The sequence below is a fragment of the Podarcis bocagei genome (genome assembly GCF_964188305.1).
Source record: "Podarcis bocagei genome assembly, chromosome: 11".
In the NCBI taxonomy this organism is placed as follows: domain Eukaryota; kingdom Metazoa; phylum Chordata; class Lepidosauria; order Squamata; family Lacertidae; genus Podarcis; species Podarcis bocagei.
Window position 1 is genome coordinate 39,917,683 of NC_138136.1, and position 12,867 is coordinate 39,930,549.

Consider the following 12,867-nt stretch of genomic DNA (forward strand, 5'->3'; position numbering starts at 1 on the left):
TACTCCTATCATTTCTGTTACTTCTTTCCTCTCATGTTCTTTAAGGTTTTTAAATAGCAGTTTGGTCTTATTTTTGTTTAATTTAAATCCTGTCACTTGTCCAAACTCTTGTTTTATGTTCATTACTTTTGGGAGGGAGATTTTAGGATCTTCCACAGTGATTACCGGATCATCCCAAAGGCTTTCAATTTATGCTCACTTCTTTTTACTTTTATTCCCAATATTTCTTTATTTTCTCTTACTTTCCTCGTGAGTACTTCCAGTACCAGAATGAACAACAGCGGTGATAACTGACATCGTGTCTTTGTGTGCCATTTTTTGACTGCCTGTCTTGGGTCATTTTTTTCCTGTACATTGCCAGGACAAACCAGCAAATGCTGCCAGGTTTTAGTCACATCGCCAGAATCTCAAGTCACCATTTTGTGCCACTTTAGCTGAAATGGATATATTGAGGTTAAGCTGTTCCTTAAATCTGAGAGTTGCTTCTCTCACCATGTCCTTTGAGGTACCAACAGCAACTCACCTCTCCTTTCTTCAAAGTTGTGTGCAGAGAAGTATTTAATGACATGAAGGCAACTCCCAGGAAAGATGGTGAATCGAGCGTTCTGGAACTGGCTCTGCAGTTCAAAGGTTTGTTTACAGATCCATGGGGTGTTTGGTCATTTATATTATTCAGCTAGATAAATTGCCCTCACATTTTGGCAGGCATGAAAACTACTCTTGGGAGCTATCCAATGTACTGGAACTGTAATGTGAAGTGCAACTGGGAAGGAGAGTTGCTGTACTGCTGTACTGCAGAAAGAATAATTAGGTTCCGCTGTAAGGTGAAGTAGTTTAAGATGATGAGAAGCAAGATAGGCCATCTTATAGTCAAGAAGAGAGCTGAGCTAATCAAACCAATGAGCTTCATCAAAACATCACACATACAGAATTTTCACAGAAGTGTTTCCATCACCAAAGTAACTGGATCAACATCCTGTCTTGCCACTCTGAACTGCATTTGTTTCATTGCCCTTACATCACAGCAAGGCAAAGAACAAGCTCCCACATTGCCAAGGCAACCAGGCCAATGCTCCTTGCTTTGCCAAGCTGTGCTGTGAGGACAAGCAATGAATGCTCCATGATGAAGCAATCTGGTATGGCAGGAGGTGTCAACTCGATTGCCTCAGCAATGAGGACACATTACATTGCATCCTGAGAATACAGCATTGGTTTTGTTTGCTCTTACCACTGCTACATAGTCAAATCTGATTGGCTATTGACCTAAGTGGTACTCTGATGTCCTTGCATTTGTTGCATGCTTTGTGGTTGCTCATGATCTTTCTTTCTTTCTTTCTTTCTTTCTTTCTTTCTTTCTTTCTTTCTTTCCTGCAATACTTTTCTTCAGAATTATTCAACTCTGACATATTTCGGAATTTAATCTCCTGTAGAAAGTGATGGCACTGCAGTTATCTTTAGAAGGATGTATGCCTATAGCTGAACAATTTGTGTAGATCACTTTCTGTTTTCATGAAGCAGCTCATACTTTCTACCTAAACAACCAAGGAAAGGCTTGTCAAGTATCTATCCAAGTTGCTTTAGATAGAGCAGATTCTGTCTTGGAACTGCCTGATGGAAGATCCAGCTTGTGCTCTCATTTCTTTTGAGAAAGCTTCACATAATTTGGATCAACATGCATACATTAGTCACACCTAACACCCGCATCACACACTACTTCACAATTGAGATATGTGATTTTGTGTGTGCATGCCTATTTCTTACACAAGGTTAAAGAAAACTTGGTTAGTGAATGAGTAAGCAGCTGGCTCACTTAGGCAGGAATAACCAGCTGCACAAATATTATATGGGGGACACCTCGCTTGCCAATAGTATATGTGAAGAATATCTAGGGGTTCTTAGTAGACCACAATGTTGACATGAGTCAACAGTGTGATGCAGCAAAAAAGCTAATGCTATTCTAGGCTGCATCAACAGCAGTATGGTGTCCAGATCCAGGAAAGTCATAGTACTGGTCTTTTCCATTCAGACCACACCTGGAGTACACTTGGAAGGTGGTGGACCCTCCTTACTTGGAGGTATTTAATCAAAGGTTGGATGGCCATCTGTCATGGATGCTTTAGTTAAGATTCCTGCATTGCAGAGGGTCAGACTAGATGAGCCTCAGCGTTACCTCCAACTCTCCAGTTCTATGATTCTATGTTTCTGTGTTCTGCACTTGTAAATATCTAGTTATACATTTTTCATTAAGGTGTATACCTGACTCCCAGTTATTGCAGCTAAATTTCAGGTCTGCTGAAATCCCAAAGAGTTCTTCTTTGCAAACAGCCCTCACCTTCAGATCTATATATTAGTAATGATGTGATAAAAATTGCCTTTTGAAACATTTTGTACAATGCAACTCTAATCACCACCATAATGATAGGAATGTATGCACCTTTCAACATTTACTGCTACAGGGAAATGTTATTCCAGCCTTTTGTCCTTCAGGATATATTGGCTTGAGTGCATTAACTAAAACTGTAACATTTAATTATTCCTATGCCGTTCCAGTACCTCTCAGCTGTGCATCAAATACACAATACCAAAATGGGAAGCCTACTTTCCACAACTAAATATTTATAGCTGTAGGATATCCGGTCATGAACAGTTGTAGAAACTAAACTCTTTAAAAAGAACGCTGAACTCTTGTCCCCAATGCTATACTGAAAAGTTACAGGCTTTCTGAAACAGGAATTCACATTTCAAAGAAGATATTGAAGGCAAAACCACATAGACATCTATTCTGCAAGACTTTAAAGAAATGCTCATACATTCAGCTTCTCTTCCACTGAAAACAGAAGAATGTAAAAGTATCTTATTTTGTTAATTTAAAAGATTTTTTTAAATATAATTTTTATTGGTTTTTGCACATATTTTCCAAACATAACATCTCATCCTGTACAACATAACAAACGTTCGGCTATCACAGTCAGAGATTTCCGTCAACCTCGACTAATGGTATTCTAACTTTCTTTCTGATTTTGCATTTTATTTTAATAGTTATTGCTATAAAATCCATATCCTAAATAAACTCCTTCTTAGTCCTCTTTTGCAATAATTCATATGGTTCTCCTTACAAAACTTCTTGCAACCCTACAAGTGATGTCAATTGATTAAAATTGTCTTTCAAATATATCAGAAATTTCTTCCAGTCTTTCAGGAAAGTCTGGTCTTGCTGGTTCCAAATTTTCCCAGTTAATTTCGCCAACTTGGCATAGTAAATCAGTTTAATCTGCCACTCTTCTTAATTTAAAAGATTTAAATACTGCCCAGCAGTGGAGCTTGCAGGCTGATTCACTAAACAACATAAAATAATGCACAATTACTTTATTTTTTGTGGGTCATACTAGAATGCCTTCTGTAAAACAGTTACTTTGACTATGGCTGCAATCATAGAGTGGCAACAGTGTGACATATTGTACATTTTTACTTAATAACGTAAGAAGATCCATGCTGGATCCATGTGGCCCAGCATCCTGCTCTCACAGTGACCCACCAGGTGCCTATGGGCATCCCAGAGAGGGAACATGAGTGCGTTCACATTCTCCCCGCTTGTGGTTTCCAGGAAGCAGTTGCTCTGACAGTAGCTGTAGAACATAGTTATTGCGGACAGTAAAAAAGATAAAGGTAAAGGACCCTGGATGGTTAAGTCCAGTCAAAGGCGACTATGGGGTTGCAGCATTCATCTTGCTTTCAGGCCAAGGGAGCCGGTGTTTGTTCACAGACAGCTTTCCGGGTCATGTGACGAGTATGACTAAACCGCTTCTGGTGTAACAGGACACCGTGACAAAATCCAGAATGCCTGGAAACGCCATTTACCTTCCCACCACAGCGGCACCTACCGTATTTTTCACTCTATAGGACGCACCCGACCATAGGACACACCTTGTTTTAGAGGGGGGGGGGACGCTCAGCGCCCCTTCAGTGAAGTGGCAGGAGAAACGGAGCCCCTTCCATTTCTCCTCCCGCTTCGCTGAAGGGGCGCTGCGCAGCTCTCCCTCTCTGCTGAAGTCAGGAGAGTCTTGCTCTCCCAGCTTCAGCAAAAGGAACCCGAAGCCTTCGGAGCACATCGCGAGTTCCCGCCGCACTCCAAAGGCTTCAGGCGGCTATCCCTGAAGCCTGGAGAGTGAGAGGGGTCGGTGCGCACCGACCCCTCTTGCTCTCCAGGGTTCAGCGAAAGCAACGTGAAGGCTCTGGAGCGCGGAGGGAGCGCTCCCTCTGCGCTTCGGAGGCTTTGCGTTGCTATCGCTGAAGCCAAGGAGCCTGCATTCACTCCATAGGATGCACACACATTTCCCCTTAATTTTTGGAGGGGAAAAAGTGTGTCCTATAGAGCGAAAAATATGGTATTTATCTACTTGCACTGGCATGCTTTCAAATTGCTAGGTTGGCAGGAGCTGGGACAGAGCAACGGGAGCTCATGCCATCATGGGGATTCAAACCGCCGACCTTCTGATCGGCAAGCCCAAGAGACCCAGTGGATTAGACCACAGCACCACCAGTGGACCGTAGCCACTGATAGTCTTATTCTCCTTTATCCTCTATGAACCCTCCTTGAATTTTCCCAATCCCTTTTAAAAATCATCTAAGCTGATGGTCTTCAGTATACTTTGTGATGTAGCAAAACTAGTCAACTCAGTGCAACCATCATCTACTTCTGGGATGGGGAAACTGGTGCCTTGTGAGCCATTTGGCCTAATTTTGTGTGATCCACAGCCTCCAGATACCACAGGCTCATTGAACACCACTGATTTATCCAGGTGGAGGTGGGAACAATTCCTGTCTAAAATGGAAACCCTGAAGTAACATTACCAGACAGTTTAGACAATACTGAGTTAGAATGATTGATCATCTGACTCATTAGGAGGCAGCTTTTCCATTCAAAGTATGTTTTCGACCACTGAGATACAACACTTTCCATTATTTAAAATTAAAGTATGCATAAATTTTAGCTTTCCTATTGAAATCCATTATGACAAAATTTTAGCTTTCTCGCAAATTAGGGCAAAACATTGGGTTGGATCATGCTCTTTGTAGTTTAAGCAGGTCATAGCAGGTATCATTTCGGGGTTCACAGTTCTACTCTGAACATTTACACTCCCCTCCTACCTTGGGACCTATATGTCTTGGAGAAGCCAGTAGGATCTTCACCAGCTTCAGGTGGTCACAAAGTGCAAGGGGGCTTTGATATCATTTTAGCAAAGGAGAATTCAGCCTCTCAGTGTAAGTATGTAACTGGCTGTATATTGTTTTAACCTGAAGGAAAGAAGATAAATGTAAACAGTGGCCTTGAGGAAAAGATGAAGGTGTGACTCTGCATTTAGAACAGCTCAATGAACAGAGCAAAACACTGAGAACACAGTCAGAAAATGCAGTGGATCAGAGAGAAGAGTCTTAGACTAATACGAAAATAATAAAAAATAAAAAAATCAGGCTCCAGCAAGCAAGTGAAAATTAGAACTTGGCCCCAAACCCAGGAAATGAAGTACCGGTACAAAAAGAAGAAAATACTTCCAAAGGGAATTTCAATTTCATGTCAAGCACAAAAGATAAAATCCAAATCTTGCCTCATACCATTTATCTACCAAGTTAATTACAGATAGTTGGCCTGAAACAACAAGTTAACAATTTATGGAGAAAGGAGACTAACTGAGATAAGGCAGCTGATCTATGTGGAGTCTGAAGCTATCTGGCTTAGGGGCGATATGGAGATATCTATTAGCACTGGCTTCCTTGTTTCTTAGGTGCTCCTGTGAGAAAAAAGCAAGGCAATGTAGAATTAAGACAATTAATGAGAGGAGATGCTTTTTGTGACTATGCCTTCAGAACATTGTAATACCCATGTCTACATATATGGTGAGGAAAGTAATTAATGTAAACCCCTTTCTTTTTAAAGGGGTCCTAAGTATAATGGGTGGTATCCAATTGGTGTCTTTCAATTGACTGAAGGCATCCATCAGCAAGCAGAAATGGGAGGGATATATTTCTGGCAATTCTCCCTGCTCATGAAGCTCCTAAACTTTCCTTAAATCAGTCCCAGGTGGGGGGGGGTGTCTTACTGCCCAGGGCAGATTTTTTAGGGTGGGAGGGGTAATTAACAAAAATTGCTTCCCTCCTGATAGATGCTTCCTGTCAGCAGATTGTAGGAGCAGGTATCTTGAGATTTTTGTATTGTAGGAGGTTGGACTAGATGGCCCTTGGGGTCCATTCCAACTCTACACTTCTATGATTTATGAGCTTACCACCTCATTTAAAGTTGTGCATTTCTGGACAAGTTCAAATGATTCTGACAAGTTCAAATGATTCTGAAGTTTTACTAGACACAGCTATAACAGGCTAAGAAAAAGAATTACACACACACACACACACACACACACACACACACACACACACACACAAAACCACACCACACACAGAGCAAATGGTTCTTATATGTAATGATCTCTTTTCTGGCAAGCATAGGTTGCCTCAAGTACATGTCTGACTCTAAGTTCATTTTTTTGAACCGAGTACTATATCACAAAGTTTGGAGAAGTAAAAAATCAGAAGGATAATTATGTTCCAATCCAGGCCACTTCACTTAAAAGTATGGACCAGAGAAAAACAGAACAAAATGAAGAAGAGGAGGAGGAGGAGGAGGAGGAGGGGGAGGAGGAGGAGGAAATTATCCATTACTATCTCAGTAGAGGGGTAGCTAAGCTAACCTGTGGCATATAGATTCTATTGCTTTGTAATTCACATCATCTCTTACCACTGGGTATGTTGGCTGAGGCTGATGGATCCCAGTTAACACAGGTTCCCTGAATTTGGTCTATAACAGTATATAAAATATACACTGCACATCAACATATGATGTGTATGTATTGTTATTTTCAGCACTGTTTCTCTTAGAATGCATCCAAGTGAGATCCTGGTGTGAGCTTGAATGCTGCACAAACCCTTAGCCTCATCTAACAACACAAACATCATGTTCACCTGGTACCTAAAGGTGTTTAATGAGGGCACCAGGCAAGCGTCCTTGGGGAGAGCATTCCACAAATGGGGAGCCATTGCAGAAAATGCCCGTTCACATGTTGCCACCCTCTAGAACTCTTGTGGAGAAGGCACATGAAGAAAGACCTCACATGATGATCACAAGATCCAGGTAGGTTCATATGGGGAGAGGTGGTCCTTGAGATATTACCATCCTGAGCTGTTTAAGCCTTTAGAGGTCAAAACCAGCACCGGAAACCAACTGGAAGACAGTGAAGTTGGGCCAGGATCGGCCGATTAACAGTTTAGAAATGGGTGCTGGGATGGATCCAATATGTTCTCCTACTCCTTCCTAGCCAAACAGCTGATTGGGATGCTCATTTTGTCAAAAAGGAGCTCCGCTCACACAGACCTAGATACTTCCCACGTTTTTTGTTAGACCAAAGACCAATATTATTATTGTTTTTTGCAGAATGAATCAGCCTCCTATGAACAATGTAAAGTTTTCTCTTGCTGTGCTGTACTTTGCGTTGTGTATATATCACTGAGCAAAGCATGCCACCAGTAATCATCCATCCCATTTTCTCTGCCTTTTTTCTCTTCCTTTAAAGGGTAGAGGATGAGATCCGCTGAGACCCAGGGAATCATTTGCTACAGAAATGGCTCTTGAAGTGGATATGCTCCATCCATGCAGATGCCCTCATTTGTCTGGGAACCAGTGATCTGTTTCTGTTATGTCTACTTCTATGTTACATTAGTCCTCTGAGCAGCTTTTGTTAGGATAATCTTTTGCAGGGCTTCTCAAGCGGTTCAGAAAATCAAGGAAAGCATTGCCTGAAGTAGTGCGATGCATCTCCATTTACTCACAACCCATTCAGTTGTCTCCTGGCATTTGGAGTACATGCTGAAATAGAATCTACTTATTGCCATATAAAAGCGATGCTTGCATTGGATTGACAGGTATGCTGTAGCAGATTTGTGGTTTGCCAGTGAGTCGCATTAATGAAGATGCAAGAGTTCCCTCGTAAGGCAATCACATCTGGACTCGAATCTAATTGCAGCGGAATGTGAAAAAACACATGCCAACCTTTGTAATATAGGTCTCTGAAATGCAGAGAAGATGGATCAGGAGTTCAAAGAAAGAACACTGGCTTCCTCGTTGCTGTTGTTTGCTCAGAAATTCTAGGAAACAAAGAAAATATGTGCTGTTTTGAAATCCATGGATACAATCAATGCAGTTTTTGTGGGAATTAAGACTCAAAGTATATGGAAGACAGGCCAGGGCCATTTGACCCTTTAATTAGTTCTTTTTTCCCTCCTATAAAAACTACAGTGGTACCTCAGGTTACAAACACTTCAGGTTACAGACTCCGCTAACCCAGAAATAGTGCTTCAGGTTAAGAACTTTGCTTCAGGATGAGAACAGAAATAGTGCTCCAGTGCCACGGCGGCAGTGGGAGGTCCCATTAGCTAAAGTGGTGCTTCAGGTTAAGAACAGTTTCAGGTTAAGAACGGATCTCCGGAATGAATTAAGTACTTAACCTGAGGTAACATTGTACTCGAGACACTCTCTTTTAAAGTTTAAATAACATACAACTGTTACTGATCATACTTGCACTTGCAGATTAAATATACAGTGCAGGTCGGTGATACTTAAATTGCTAAAACATCTTGCATAGATTAAACTCTTATAGACTAACTAACTCTGAGGCAGACAGCAGCACAACACAACATACCTGCTGCTCTAACTGTTAAGACTGTTCAACTAACTGCCATAACTGGTACCAACTGCCATAACTGACACAGAGTGTATGACATCACAGAGTTCTACAGCTCTTGCAATTAACCCTTTACATCAGGGTAGGCAAACTAAGGCCCGGGGGCCGGATCTGGCCCAATCGCCTTCTAAATCCGGCCCGCGGACGGTCCGGGAATAAGTGTGTTTTTACATGAGTAGAATGTGTCCTTTTATTTAAAATGCATCTCTGGGTTATTTGCGGGGCATTGGAATTCGTTCATCCCCCCTCCCAAATATAGTCTGGCCCCCCACAAGGTCTGAGGGACAGTGGATTGGCCCCCTGCTGAAAAAGTTTGCAGACCCCTGCTTTACATATACATTTTGGGTGCTAACATGCCACAGTTTTGAAAGGTTGTGCTAAAACACAACACCTTAAACAACTTAGGACCAAAGTACCTTAAGGATCATCTGCTCCCTTTTGCTCCACCTCAATCAGTGAGAACCTCTGAGGAGGCACCTCTTGAGGTTCCCCAAGCCTCTGGGGTTCAGTGAGCTCTTACTAGGGACCGAGCCTTTAGTGTGGCAGCCCCTGTCCTGTGGAACTCCCTGCCAGTAGAGGTTTGGTAGGAATCATCTCTGCCTTCTTTTAGATGTCAGCTAACAATGGTGTTATCTGGGCAGCCTTGGGAATGTGGAGTTTCCTTCAGCCAACCTGTATTTAAAGTTATTTTAAAGCCTACGCCGATGATCTGGTCCTGTCCGTGGAGAACCCAGTGGACAGTACAAGTAGGGTTATAGAACTTCTAGAGGAATTTGGTAGACTGTCGGGCTTTAGATTAAACAGGAAAAAAACAAAAATTCTAACAAAGAATATGACAGAACAGGATAAAATCCAATTAGAAGAAAAAAGTGGTATTAAAATTGTGAACAAAGTCAAATATTTGGGAATTTGGCTTTCACCAAAAAACATAAATTTGGTTGAAGACAACTACAGTAAGGCCTGGCAGGATATCAAAAAAGATATGGATACCTGGCACAGACTGAAACTATCATGGACAGGGAGAATGTCTGCAATTAAGATGTGTATCCTTCCGAGATTATTATTTTTGTTTCAAAATATCCCGATTATTAAAGGCACCTCCCTCTTTAAGAGCTGGCAAAAAACCCTGACCAAGTACATCTGGCAGGGAAAGAGAGCCAGAATAAAATTTAAATATCTGACAGATTCAAGAGAGAGGTGTGGTTTTGCAGCCCCGAATATTAGACTCTATTATGAAGCATCCTGTCTATGCTGGATAAAGGAGTGGGCCACCCTTCAAAACACAGATTTATTGGATTTGGAGGGCTTTAATATTAGATTCGGGTGGCACGCCTACCTCTGGCAAGAGAAAGGGGATGTTCATAGAGGCTTCTCCAATCATGTAATTAGAGGATCATTGCTAGAGGTGTGGAAGAGGTATAAAAAATTGATCGAAAAAGGCATTCCAGGGTGGCTGTCTCCAACTGATATTATAATAAGTAAGAAAACAAACATGCCTGATGAAAGATGTACATATGAGGACCTTTTAGTGAAGACAGAAGCAGGATGGAAGGTGAAGCCCTATGACCAGCTGAAAGACAGAATAAAAGAGTGGTTGCTTTATCATCAGATTAATGCTTTATGGGGCGAGCATAAGAGAGTGGGCTTTAGTGGAAAAAAATCAAGGTTCCAGGTAGAAATTTTGGAGAGTAATGAAAAACTCCTCTCCAAAATGTACAAACAATTATTGGAGTGGGACACTAAGGAAGATCTGGTGAAGGGAGCGTTGGTAAAATGGGGAAAAGATCTTGGTCACAACATAGAGTATAAAAACTGGCAGATATTGTGGACAAAAGGTGTAAAATTCACAGCATGTGTAGCCCTACGTGAAAATTTAGAGAAAATGATATATCGTTGGTATCTGACCCCAGTAAAGCTAAGAAAGATGTATAAAAATGTTGATAATACCTGCTGGAGATGCAGGGACAAGGTTGGGACCTTTTTTCATATTTGGTGGACCTGTGATGTGGTGAAGGAATTCTGGAAGCAAATACATGACGAATTGAAAAAAATTTTGAGATATAATTTTCCTAAAACCCCCGAGTTGTTTCTTTTAGGAATGATTGGTAAAGAAATAAAGAAAATAGATCAAACCTTCATTCAATATGCTATGGCAGCAGCGAGAATTCAAATTGCACAAAAATGGAAAACTCCTGATCTACCCACGGTCGGAGAGTGGCAATTGAGGTTATACCAATATATCGAACTAGCGAGTTTAACTCAAAAAATAAGACAAAATAACACAGTTAAACTCAAAGATGAATGGAATAAATTTTTGATTTATTTTGAAAGCAGTCAGGGAATAAGTAATTTATCAATCGACGATAACTAAAAGCATTGACGTATAACGTTTGAATAATACTGCGATTTAAATGTAAGGTTATGTAATTCCAAAACCAAGCTGGACGGAAGTTTTTGTATTTGTAGTATTGTATGTTATCTTTTCTTTTATTCTTCTCCTTTGTTTTTTCTTTTTTCTTTTTTCTTTCTCTTTTTCTAGTTTTTCACTATGATGGAAACTTTTGTGCGTGTATGTGTCTGAGAGATGATAAAGAGTGTATCTTTTCTAAATAAAGAAATAAAAAAAAATAAATAAAGTTATTTTCCCGATGTTTGGTTAATGCTGTTGTTCTAACCTTTGTATGGTGTACAGCACCTTGCTATATTTCTACAAAACTGTGGTTTATACTGAACACACACACACACACACACACACACACACACACACACACACCATAGCCTTCCTTTCCCCAGTCAGGCGCCTTCCAGATGTTTTGGACTACAACTCCCCTGAGCTGATGGGGACGTAGTCCAAAACATCTGGAGGGTATCAGCTTAGGGGATGCTGCTGTGCCAATTTGCACCTTGAAGGGCAGAGGGGAGCAGTGATTTTCACTGAGACTGTCATGCAGTAAGCAGTGTTTAACCCCCCCCCCCTTTGGCTTGTGCCATGTTCCTGATCCTCATCAACTCAGTTGCTACCATTTAAAGGCGAGGAGAAGGAAAATTAACACCATGCCAAACTATGCATTTATTGTGTAGTTTGGCCCTCTGAAAATCTGACTGTTGAGATCCTGAGAATGACCTTTCTCTTTTTCTTTCCATTTCTTATGTACAATATCTTTTTACTTGTTATACTGCTGTACCCCATGGCAGCAGATAGCTGAAGCAGATTAGCTATGTTCAGTGGGGGAGCCCAACTTTCCTTGGACAAATGTTATAGAACAGATGTTGTTGGACTACAAATCCCATCATTCCTGACCATTGACTGTTAGAAGTTGTGGTCTAGCAACATCTGGTGGGCACCGCATTGACTGCCTCTGCTCTAGATTTACTTTGTCTCATGACTCTAAGAGCGTGTGACCCTAGAGGTCCAAAAATGAACTCTTTGAATGGATATTCATTTCCTCCTTTCACCAGACTGGTCCTCTTTAACTCTCCTACTGCATCCCTGTGACAAAGTGATGCAGGAGATACGCTATGAACTACAGATGGATCGAGTTACAGTGTGGTTCCATCTCAAGTGGGTTGCTGCAAGAGCAGATTTGTGTCATGGAGCAGGTGATGGAAGCTCTTATAGGAAATGGTAATAATGAATGTCTCAAACTGAAGACTCCCAAGGGTTTCAATTAAATGTCTCTTCAGAACTGGGTAACCTTCTGCCTCTTTCAAGTACTCAGAAACTAGTTGGGTGATATGTTTTTTCTCTCCCCCCCCTTTTTTTTGCTGTTACCAACACACAACTTTCAGTGACATTTACTGATACCCAAGGTTTGATTTATTTTTTATTGACAGTCACTACTTCCAGGGATGCTTGACAACTCAGATCTAAAGCACCAATTTCTCCTCCCTTGACTGACATTCTTTGTGAATATACAAACAGGAAGGAAAAACTTAAGCTTAAATACCAATGGATTTTTTTCCCTGGTACCTGACTAAAAGCAAAAACATTTGGAAACTTTCCAGGTAACCAAGGATATTGTTTAAGGTACACTCTGTCAAGAAGCTTGCGATGTGACAGGAAATATCTTGATTCAGT

At 41.1% G+C, this 12,867-nt stretch overlaps 2 long non-coding RNA genes across 2 annotated transcripts; one reads left to right on the plus strand and one right to left on the minus strand.

Annotated features, from left to right (window-relative positions):
- Positions 1-2,346: 2,346 nt before the first annotated feature.
- On the minus strand, positions 2,347-9,474 carry LOC308597377. Its single transcript, XR_014012899.1, has 5 exons — positions 9,206-9,474; positions 7,959-8,193; positions 5,690-5,789; positions 5,149-5,295; positions 2,347-3,336 (listed from the first exon to the last, which is right to left on the minus strand). It is a non-coding gene; the product is annotated as an uncharacterized lncRNA (long non-coding RNA).
- LOC308597398 lies at positions 5,686-6,413 on the plus strand. Its single transcript, XR_014012932.1, has 2 exons — positions 5,686-5,783; positions 6,277-6,413. It is a non-coding gene; the product is annotated as an uncharacterized lncRNA (long non-coding RNA).
- Positions 9,475-12,867: the final 3,393 nt, after the last annotated feature.